Consider the following 11,474-nt stretch of genomic DNA (forward strand, 5'->3'; position numbering starts at 1 on the left):
GAAGGGGAGGGGGAGGAGGAGGGGGCAGGGGGAGGAGGATTACTATTGAAAAGATATGTAGAAGTCTGCTACAGTTTCTTATGAATGAGATCATTTAAGTGAGTTGCAAACATTAGAAAACTTTCCCCAATCTTGGGAGCATGGTTGAAAAGGAGGAGAGAGGCAGAGAGGGGAGCAGAGAAAAATGTAGAGCTCAATAAAAATCAATATATATATATATATATATATATATGAATCATGTGGACTCTTGGGACATATAGACATCACCAAACATCACAAGCAGATATAAAGAAAGAAAATATTTAAAAATAAAATAAATTATTGTAAAACAGAAAAAAAAAGAGAAACCTTCCCCAAACTGACTTAAAAAAAAATTACTGGTTCCCATATTTTTAAAGGACAATTGGGACAGCTGACTTTAGGAAGGATTTTGATTTTTTTTCAACCTTTTGCTTCTTTTATAAATGAGTGAATATTAATTGAATAAAATAATGACTCTGGGGGCCAACAAGTTGGTTCAGTAGATTAAGGCACTTGCCACCAGACCTGACAATTTGAGTTCCATCACTGGAACGCACATGGTGGAACCAAACGTTACACTCTGACTTGCACACACGTGCCACAGCATGCATGCATTCCCATGCCATCACATGCATGCATTCCCATGCCATCACATGCGGCCACACACATCCACACGCAGAACAAATAATGTGGGGCTGGAGAGATGGCGCAGCAGATGAAAACACTGGCTACTCTCCCAGAGGATGCAGGTTCAATTCCTAGCAGCTGTATGGCAGCTCACAACTGTCTGAAATTCCCATTCCAGGGTACCAGACACCTTCTTCTGGCTTCCCTGGGCATTACACGTTGGCGGAGCACAGACTTAGATGTATCATACATGTTAAAAATAAAGAAGTGTAAAAACCTTTCCAAGGTAGTGAGTTTCATCATGACATCTGTATTCGTGTACACAGTGTACTTTGGTCCCACTTTTCCCGGCCATTTGTCCATCTCTACCTTAAATCTGGGTCATACGGAGGACAGAAAACATGTGATCTTGACGTTCTGAGTCTGGCGTATGTAGGACCTTTGACTGATTTCCCTGTGATATCATCATCTTCTTCATTGTTGCTGAACTAAACTCCACTCTGGTGTGTGTGTGTGTGTGTGTGTGTGTGTGTGTGTGTGTGTGTGTGTGTGTGTGTGTGTATAACATTTTCTTTGTCTGTTCACCCATGGATGGGCACCTAGACTAACTGAGCTGATAAACACGGATACACAGACATCCCTCCTGTATGCTGACCTTAGTTCTATCGGGTATGCACCAGGAGGGTATAACTTGACCATGCCTGCTCTAGTTTTAGCTTTTTGAAGAGCTACATATGGACTGTCACAGTGGCTATACTGATTTATGTTCCATCAGTGATATACAGGGGTTGCTTTCCCCTCCATGCCTTTCCAGTACTAACTCTCCTCCACTTCCTTGAAGAAAGACTTTCTGACTGGGCAAGATGGAATCCCATCAGAGTTTGGGTATGCATTTCTCTGCTGATTAAGGGTCGGAAATATATTTTTGCTCCAAACATTTATTGACTTAGACTGAGATTGTCCCAGCATCTTAGAGATCGCAGGGTCTTCCCAATTCTAGTTTCTGCATCCAAAGCCTGACTCTCCTGTTTTAAGATGCCAAGGAGTGGCTCTGCGGATGCGAAGGCATTCGTCACTGGTGCCAGTGAGGAGAGGAAGGAGCCCGTGTCCCAGAAGTCCTATCAAAGGATCTGCAAACTGGACTAACTCAAGTCCTGTGCCTATCGTTCAAGCAAACACTGAGGCTGGGGCAAGACGTGTCAAGTTCTAACCAAGAGATGGCTATGGAGTCCACCACACAAAATCTACACGGTTGGAAATGGGGGTGGTGAGATCCCCCCCCCCAAAGAGCAGGGCAGCCATGTGATAAGAAATGAAGAAATGTGGTCTGAGCAGCGAGCAGCCTGTGCCGGGTGCTCCAGGAGAGGAGGGATTTGTGGAATATAATGCCCAAGAGAGAGTGACAGACACAGTGAGGACCCACTCACACGCGTAATCTCCAGAGATGGATCTCGGCTTGCCTCCTTTACCTAATGCTCTTGGAAGGACGCGCGCACACCCCGGCAGCGAGCTAATGTTCTGTTACGTGTTTGCTTTATTTATTATCCGGCTGATTTTCTCCTGCACCACAGCAGTAACTTAACAGCCAGTACGTACGTCACTTTGGTTCAAGTGAGCCCGTGAAGATAGAGCGCTGTGCACTCACGGGAGAACTCTCTGAAGTTAAGGAAGAGGTATAATTAATAATGTTAGAGCAGCCTGGCTAGAAACAAGAGCAAGTTATATAATGTGGAATGCAGAACAGAACAGTCTTTCTTTTGTGTAGAAAAGAATTGTAAGATATTGTAAGATTGGGGGGGGGGGTGGCGGGGAAACTACAACTCCGTTTATTCCTCTTCCACATACCAAATTCATTGTATTTGGTCCTTTATAAAGGGTCGACTTACCTGCTTTCACTTAGAGATGTTCTGTTCTAGTTCTCTTTTTTATAACTTTTATTTTTTTAAAAAAAAAAAAACAAACTATCTTTTTTCATTTTACACACCATCCCAGTTCCCACTCCCTCCCCTCCTCCCATCCCCACCACTGACTCCCACACCACACCACACCTCCCATTCACTCCTCAGAGAGGGTAAGGCACATCGCTTTGGAGAAGGCCCAAGGCCCTCCCTACTGTATCTAGACTGGGCAAGGTATCCATCCAAAGGAATTGTAAGATTCGTACAAGGGGAAACTGTTCAATAGAGTTTCCTGGATTATTGGTCTTTAGTCCATGCCAGGACTTTAAGTAGAATTCCCCACCCCCACAGGTCAGCATATGTAACAGTAGATTTCAAAGTCTGGTCTAATAGTAAGGAAGGTAAGTGCTAAAATAAATTATGATATATTTTTATGAAGAAATTTTATTCAGTTGATGATCTCCTAGATGAAAATGAAAACCGCATGATATTCACAATATTTTTTCATTAAGTAGGAAAACAGTCAGAAAATGAGATAGACTCATCCTTTTGTAAAAATAATAAAGTGCATTTTGCATAGAAAATGTTTCTATGAAAAATTTACATTTTGCATGAAAAAGATGAATTTTGAGCTGTTCACAATACTATTCTGTGAGAGACAGAATCTTAAATACTCTAATTTTCTCTTTTTATATTTTCTGGATTTTTTTTTACCACGTTCATTTATTGCTTTTGCAGTTTTAAAAAAGAACAGTTGGGAGCTTTTACTTAATAACTATACCTGCTGCTAATTTTTCCAAGACAGGGTTTCTCTGTGTAGCCCTGGCTGTCCTGGAACTCACTCTGTAGGTCAGGCTGACCTCAACCCCACAGAGATCCACCTGCCTCTGCCTCCTGAGTGCTGGGATTAAAGGCATAAGCCACCACAACTGCTGTTAATTCTTTTTTTTTTTTTTTTTGATTTTTGAGATAGGGTTTCTCCGTAGCTTTTGGTTCCTATCCTGGAACTAGCTCTTCTAGACCAGGCTGGCCTCGAACTCCCAGAGATCTGCCTGCCTCTGCCTCCCGAGTGCTGGGATTAAAGGCGTGTGCCACCATCACCCGGCTTGCTGTTAATTCTTGATCCTATTGAACTCCAGCAAGGTCAGAATTGTTCCCATAGGCAGATGCATTGTCCTCTGTAGGAGAAAATGAGTGTGTTTACCTGAACAACGAGGGAACTAAGAAACAGAGCCCCAAGCAGAGCCGAAGGGGTGCCAGGGAGGTTGGCTGGTTTTTCTCCTTTCTCCCCGTGCAGCTGTCACCCACTGCTTTGGTAGTCTTCTCCCAGGTTTGTGTGACCAGCCCGTTCGCTATGAGCTGTTCTGGTGCTTCCCAGTTAGGAGACGAGTACTCTTGCTCCCAGGAGGGGCATCATTAGATGCTCGGACTCTAGGAAGGGGTGGTCATGGCAACACCCCCACCCCAATCCCTCGACCCACTGGGGATCCCTTCAACTTCTCCAGGTGACACCCAATTGTCGCAGAGGGAATATTACCAACGTTGACCTCAGAGGCTCTCTGAGGGTCACTACCTCAGCCACCCTCTCCAGTGCCACCACCTTGCCCAGGCCTCATGAATGGGCACCATTGCTGTTAGCACTGTTCCAGCTGAGTCAGAAAATGCCCTCCTTCTGAGGCTTGTGAGTCTAGAATCAAAAGCTCCCATGCCTGGCGTTCTCTTCGAGATAGGGAGGAAGGCAGCTTGCCGACGTGTCCTTGCGGCAATAAAGACCTGGGGCACCCTTCCTCTTTCTGTTCTCCAGCCTGCTCCAGAGCACTGTAGAGGGACAAAAATGTAGGGGAAACAAAGTAAGATACCTTCGAGTCACGCAAAAGAGCTACCCAGTGCTTGCTAAGCTCCGGTGGACTGTTGCCAAGAGCCCAAAGGAGATGACCCTTTTAGTCCCTACCGGAAAGGTACAAGGCCACCATTACTCCCTGCTGGTTCTGCTGTAGTGCACAACCGGATATAGGTAGGCTCCAGTTAAATGTTGTATTCAGTTGCCAATAACAGATGAAAAATGGCACGGCTTTTATAAACACACACACACACACACACATAATCTCAGATACATATTTCTATATATACATATAGATAGCTAGTTTAGATAGATGATAGACGGGGAAAGAGTGGGGAGGAGGGAATGCTGAGTTCAAGGTTAATCTGACTTTCTTCAAAACTGAAGGGGGGGGGGTGAGGTGGTTTGATCCAGATGTGAAAAGCAGCTGGAAGACCCCAGCAAACATTTGAGCCTGCACAGCTCCAGCTCCTCCCAATCCCAAGCCACAGTCCTAGTGACGCCCTACAAACTGAATAGGCCGCTCACACTGCCCCTGCTTTTGCAAGGCTGCGAAGTCAGGAAGAGCTCGAGTTGGCTGCGATTCTCAAGGGCGAACAGATTCTGACGAGGTATCCTAGCAACCACTGAAAAGAAATCAACGTCAAGTGATACAAGCTCCAGGAGCAGACGCACAATGGCCTCTGAGAGGCCGAGAGAAGCCCCAGGGCCTAGGCAGCAACCGGTGTGGGCTGAAACCTGCAAGTGTGAGCTGACCCTGCTGTCAGGATGCTGAAGAGATTCGGGGAGAGGAAGAGGGTGAGTGGACCAAAGGCTGCTTCATAAATATGGCCCCAAATCAAAAACGCTGGAAGCCCAAGCTTGGAGCTGGAGCCGGAGCCAGGCAAAGCCATCTCATCTGTAAAGAACTAAAGGTCACAGACTGCTTTCAAATAAATCCCTCTAATCTAAGGACAAATGACATTTACTTCCATAAAGCCACACAATGCTCAATGAGATGCTAATAACGAGACCTCACAAGAATGAAAGTGACTTCCATTACCTTCCTCATGAATTTGGACAGCTCTACTTGTTAGCCAAGTACCCAGTACAGAATGCTAATGCCCATGGCACCAGTCACTTCTCTCACTGCCAAAGAAAGAAATCCAGGTTGAATTGAGCTGAACTGAGCAAACAGGGTGCGGGGGGAGGAAAACAGGGATCCCCCTCCCTCTTCTCTCTTCTCTCAGTGCAGCCATCCTCCTGCCTCTGACTCCCCAGTGCTGTGATTACAAGAACATGCCACTAGACCCAAACAGAAAACCAACTTCCTTTGGCTTTGTTTTTCTGAGACAGGGTCTCACTCTGTAGCCCTGGCTGTCCTGGCACTCACTCTGCAGACCAGGCTGGCCTTGAGCTCATAGAGATCACCCGCCTCTGCCTCCCTAATGCTGAGATTAAAGGTGTGCAATACCACGCTTGGTGCAAACTTTTTCATTTTAAAATGTTCTCTAGGGCTGGCAAAGTAGCTCTACAGTAGTGTACCCACCTGGTACGAAAGTGGCGTTGGATTTGATCTCCACCACGACTGTTTTTAAAAAAATGAATTAAAAAAGTGTCCAAAATCTGAGTAGGTCACACTAGCAATACATAAAAGGAAGTGCATACCAACTTTTAGCTGCTAAAAAGAATCATAACATAAAACTCAATCAGAGCCGGGTGCATGCCCTTAATCCCAGCTCTCAGGGGGCAGAGACGGGTGGATCTCTGTGAGTTTGAGGCCAGCTTGCTCTACAGAGTGAGTTCCAGGATAGCCAGAACTACACAGAAAAACCCTTTCTAGGAAAGCCAAAAATACAAAAACAAAACAAAACAAAAAGGCAGCAACAAAAACAAAAACACCCTCAACCAGAAAACACAGACAAACAAGAGGGGAAGGCAAGGCAGCCATTATTCAGTCAGAGTTACAAAGCTACTGAGCTCCAGGCCGCTTCCAGGGGCTTGAACACAGAGCCGTGGCTCCTCTTCACCTGTGGGAAACTCATTAGAGGTTTAATTTAAGGTTGTGGGGGCTGGGTGTGGGGCCATTCAGGAACTGCAAGCCCAGCTGTGTAGCAAATACTAATGACAAGCTCAGTTTTCAACTGAAAAATTCAGGTCAGCCTGTGGAGTGAACCGCCTCCCAACACAAGAACTTTTATTTATTTTTTTATTTTGAATGATTCTTCAGTAAAGTCCACCTGGGCGAGCGAGGTCCTCTGAAGTCACAGGGGAATACATCACTTAAAGTAAGGGGAAAACTTGTTTAAAAAGAAAAAAGATGGCCACATATTCAGACAAAGAATTCATATAATGGCTATTTTTTTTTCCTGATGACAAGGCCACATTCACCTGCTGGGAGACATTAATCATGGAGGCACTACAGCCGGTTGGGCAGACTAGGGTTCTGTATGGCAGGCACTGTCACCTGCCCAGAGTGCCCCTCCAGCTGTTGTTACCACAGTTTTTCTTACTCTTCATATCTTTGGACAAAGATGACTCCTTTTCTGGTCTCCAGGGATGACTCTGGGTAAATAAGGCAAAGGTATTGTCTCACGATACTTGCCCGGTGATTGGGTAAGACATAGGCAAGAGAGAGAATTCTGGTCAATGGGACTGGGGGTGGGGGAGTCTGTTGGGTTTCCGAAGAAGTTTCTGCGTTCTTTTTTTTTTTTTTTTTTTTGGTTTTTTGAGACAGCGTTTCTCTGTGGCTTTGGAGCCTGTCCTGTTACTAGCTCTGTAGACCAGGCTGGTCTCGAACTCACAGAGATCCGCCTGCCTCTGCCTCCCGAGTGCTGGGATTAAAGGCATGCGCCACCACCGCCCAGCTTCTGCGTTCTTAAAAGGGAGACAAGAACCCTGTTCCTCAGCACCCACCAGCCTTTCCTGATGGAAGAGGTTACCTGTCTATGATCCCTGCAAAACCTGTCTCTGTTTTAGGTCGGTGAGGAAGGCAGGAGAGAAGGGCCGAGAAAACAGTTCTTGGTCGTGTTTTTGAGCTTTGAACTCAGAAAAGAAGCTACTGACCTGGACTCTCTCACATATGTTGGTGAATATTCAAACCAGATCAGATTTAACCTTTAGGGTTAGGGGCTTCTGTTCTGACTTTTGTTTTGAAACAGCCTCAACACGTAGCCTTGAAAATGTGATCTTCACGCGTCCGTCTCCCTGGTGTTAGGATTATGGCAAAGAACACCACCACACCTGACTAGAGCAGGTTCCTCTAGAGCCAAGGCTTCCTGATAGCCTCCCCAAACGATGGATTCCGAGTTATACCTCAGCATATCCCAGGGGGATCCAGCGCTCCTCTGTTTGCTGTCAGAGATTTTTATGACACATGGGACTTCGTGGGCCCTATCTTCTCCTTACTCCACTCTTACTCGGGCAGACCTCTCCTTCCTCTAATTGCTGTCTAACTTTTCAGTGTTTTTTTTATGACATGCGGAACTCCATGGGTCCCATCCTCTTCTCCTTCCCCCCCTCCTCTCTTAGTCGGTGTCCCACAAGCCACGCCAAACTTACATTCAGCCAGAGGAATTTGTAGGAGAAGGCTCAGCTAAATCTACACAAAGCAAAAGGCTGAATAACCTTGGCACATCACTGCTCGTAGGGTAATGGTTGTTTCCTTTTTACGTTGAACCAAAGTTCCTGTCAACAACCCATTAGACACTGAATTTCGTATAATTTTGGGAAACAGACCAAAGTCAAATAGCACCCACTAACTTTAAAGTGTGCGATTCAGCAGTTCGGGTGTGTTTTCAGTGCTGTGCAACCATTGTGGGTAATTGCAGAACTTTTTCCCTGAACCTGCCTGTTGGCAGTCAGCCCCACCCTCAATCTTCCTTCAACTCACAAATCCCAAGAGCCCATGATTTCACTGAGTTTTCTTTTCTGCGGTTGATTACAGAGATAAACAGAGTGGGCTGCTTCATTCATTTTTTTCCAACATAAAATTATGTTTTCAATGTGACATGTGCTTTTCCATCGGCAAGTATTCTGGTAGTTAATCTTGACTGTCAACTCGATGGGATTTAGGATTGCCAACAACAGCGGTTCTCAACCTGTGGGTCATGGCCACCGGAAAACATGGAATTTCCAATGGTCTTAGGAACTCCCAACCATAAATTTATTCTCATTGCTACCTCATAACCGTAAATTTGCTACCAAGTGGTGTTTCGGTTTCTAAGACCATGGGAAATATATGTTTTTTTTTTTTTTTTTTGATGGCTGGAACCCACAGGTTGAGAACTATTGACACAGAAGATAATAAACCTTTGGGTATTTCCAGCAAGGTCTGGCTTAGGAGAGAGGACCCATTCTGAATGTGAGTAAAGCCATCCCCAGGGCTGTGGTCCTGGGCTGAACGAAAAGAGTGCACGCCAACATTCATTTCCTGTTGCTGCCTGACTGCAGGCAACATGGTCAGGCTCTTCCAGCTGCAGTGTCTTCTCCACAGTGGTGGACTGTACCATGAACCAAAATAATCCCCCCCTTCCTCAAAAGTAATAGACATTTCCCAGGTTCTTTCTCTGTGTGCACAGCTGTGCACACGTGTCTGTGTGTGCATATGGAGCCCAAGATCTCAATTCCTTTCTACCCTATTTTTTGAGACAGTCTTTAGTTTAATCAATGCACTAGACTTGATGGCCAGCAAACCTCTGGGATCCTTTTGTCCTCTTCTCAATGACAAGGGTCCGCACGTGTATCCCCACACCTGGCTCTTCACATGGTGCTGGGGAATCCAAACTCAGACTCATGCTTTCGTAGCAGGCGTCTCGTCCACGGAGGATTTCTTCAAGCCCTCTTCTTCCCCTGGTCCTGATGCCCAGTTGTACCACTGTGGGCATCCTCTTGGCTCTTCGGAGTTTGCTTTATTGACTGGTGCTCCTGAGATGTGCCTACACGGCTGAGTAATTATTCCACGGGTAGTTCTTTTGTTTTTCCCCACCTAGCTCAAGCCAAAACTAACATGCCCTTCCTTTGATGAAGTTCTCAGTATTATAAATGTATTAATCACAGCCTTTCTACATGAGGCAATAGTTTCCTATGGTAACCCAATATTTAAATTTCAAGTTAGGACACAGCCCTCCCCATTCGCTGTCTATCGCTTTTATACGAATGACATAAATCACTCTAAATTGAGGAACTGATGCTACGCTTTAGCCGGTGACAGCCAAATAGCTGGCTATTTCTTTCTCTCTTTTTCCAATTTTACTGCGATGGAAAATTTGAAGCCCAGTGTATAAGCAAGCAACTCTCCCAAGCTGGGGAGCAGCGGGCAATTGTCACTACTGTCACAGCCACCATACACAGGACATCTGAAGCCCTGACTGCATCTTCCAGCACACATGCAGAGGCTTTACGGAGCACGTGCATCTACTTCAACTTGAACTCAGCCTCCAAGGCAGAGTTCTTTATCAGTTTTTATTAATAAATTCTGCAAAACACTACTGATTCACAATAACACACGGTTTGATGCGAAAAGGCACAATCAGGGATATTATCTAGGAAGGATAGAAACTGCCGAGATCAGATTTCCTTACTGGAGGAGAACCGAGACAGCTGTGGGATTTCAGACCAGCAAGGACATTCAGTTGTAAATGAGGGACGGCTAAGACAATCTCGAGGCAAAAGGAAAATAAACGGCAGAAATGCAAACACACTCGCAGGCTGCAGAGTCTAAATGCAGTGTGCTTCCTCGTGCACCCACGAGGCCATGGCCCCAGTCACTGGACTCAGGAATCCTCTTGTTCCTTCTCTAAGTTGTATCTCCCTCACGTTCTCCTCTTCCTCGGGCTGCCCCCTGGCCGCACCAGGTATATACTCCCTAAATTTAAGTCTCATGAGTGATACGTCTGTTTTCTGTATTTCCCATTTAAGTCCCAGACTTGATTTCACTGCGGGGAAGGGGAGGTCCTGGGTTCAGCAGTGAAGCCCGTTAGGGTTAAAGTGTGAAGTTCTCAGAATTAGAGAGAGTGGGTGTAGTCAAAGCCACTAACCCATCAGGGCAGAAAGGAGGGGAGCTCATGTGTGCCTGTATTCAGGTCTCCTTCCACCTGATAAAGCCACTGGGATTGGATCACAGGGCTTTACACTGATGTCCCTAGCTAAGCCTAGTCACCCCCCCCCAAAAAAAAATCCCACCTCTAAACATCATGGCCAGATTAAATTTCTACCCTCCTCATATCTCACAATGGATTTCAACACATGGACCGTTAGGGACACAGCTCACCCCAACCTCTGCACCACAGGAACACTTGGTGCCCAGGGCACCCTTCAAATGATGTCTCCCCCATCTATGCTTGGGACAAGAGGATATAAACCATGAAACGGGGATGTACATGGACAGGGGCTCACAGTAAGATAGGATCTCCACGTAACCCCCCTACATTCTGACCAGTGGGGTCATAATATCGATTACCCCAAAGCTTGAGTTAACATGGAACACATATTCATGGATCCTTGGGATTTGGGACTAATTTCTTTCCAAGTGTATGTTACTGAGAAAATGGCTACACAGGCAAGCCTTCTACACATATCTACGGCAACAGCATGGTCCTTGAGTCAGGGACTAAGAACTGCCTAGTTCCCCTTGCTCATCTATTTCCCGGAGCAGTAAAATGCAATGCTCTGACAGGGGCGCTGACGGAAGCTGAGCATGGCACGCGGAATCTCAGCCCAGCACAGGCGCCTTTTACCATTTGGTCCTGTGCTTTAGTCAATCGATCAACACACTGCAGGAAGCTGCCCTAAAGAGCCTACTGAACAGTGTCTCTCGAGGGCTCCAGGTTCAGCCTGCTCTGGCTCACTAAGGGATATTCGGAGAAGACTTGGAGCAAACAGCTGGTTCTAGCAACTGAGGAAGATTTAAAACTGGTTCTAGTGCTGCTGTCTTTGGCTCAGAAGTTCACACCCCTGGCTTCAAATGGACCTACAGGATGGACAGTCAAAACATACCAGCTTGGATTTCCCTCTCCAAGATACTGGCTTGGTTGCCTGGATCTCTGGATTTTAAAAAGCCACCCAAAAGCCAGGTGTGGTTGGGCATGCCTTTAATCCCAGGAAGATCA

This window comes from Microtus ochrogaster, chromosome 24 (assembly GCF_000317375.1).
Source record: "Microtus ochrogaster isolate Prairie Vole_2 chromosome 24, MicOch1.0, whole genome shotgun sequence".
Classification (NCBI taxonomy): domain Eukaryota; kingdom Metazoa; phylum Chordata; class Mammalia; order Rodentia; family Cricetidae; genus Microtus; species Microtus ochrogaster.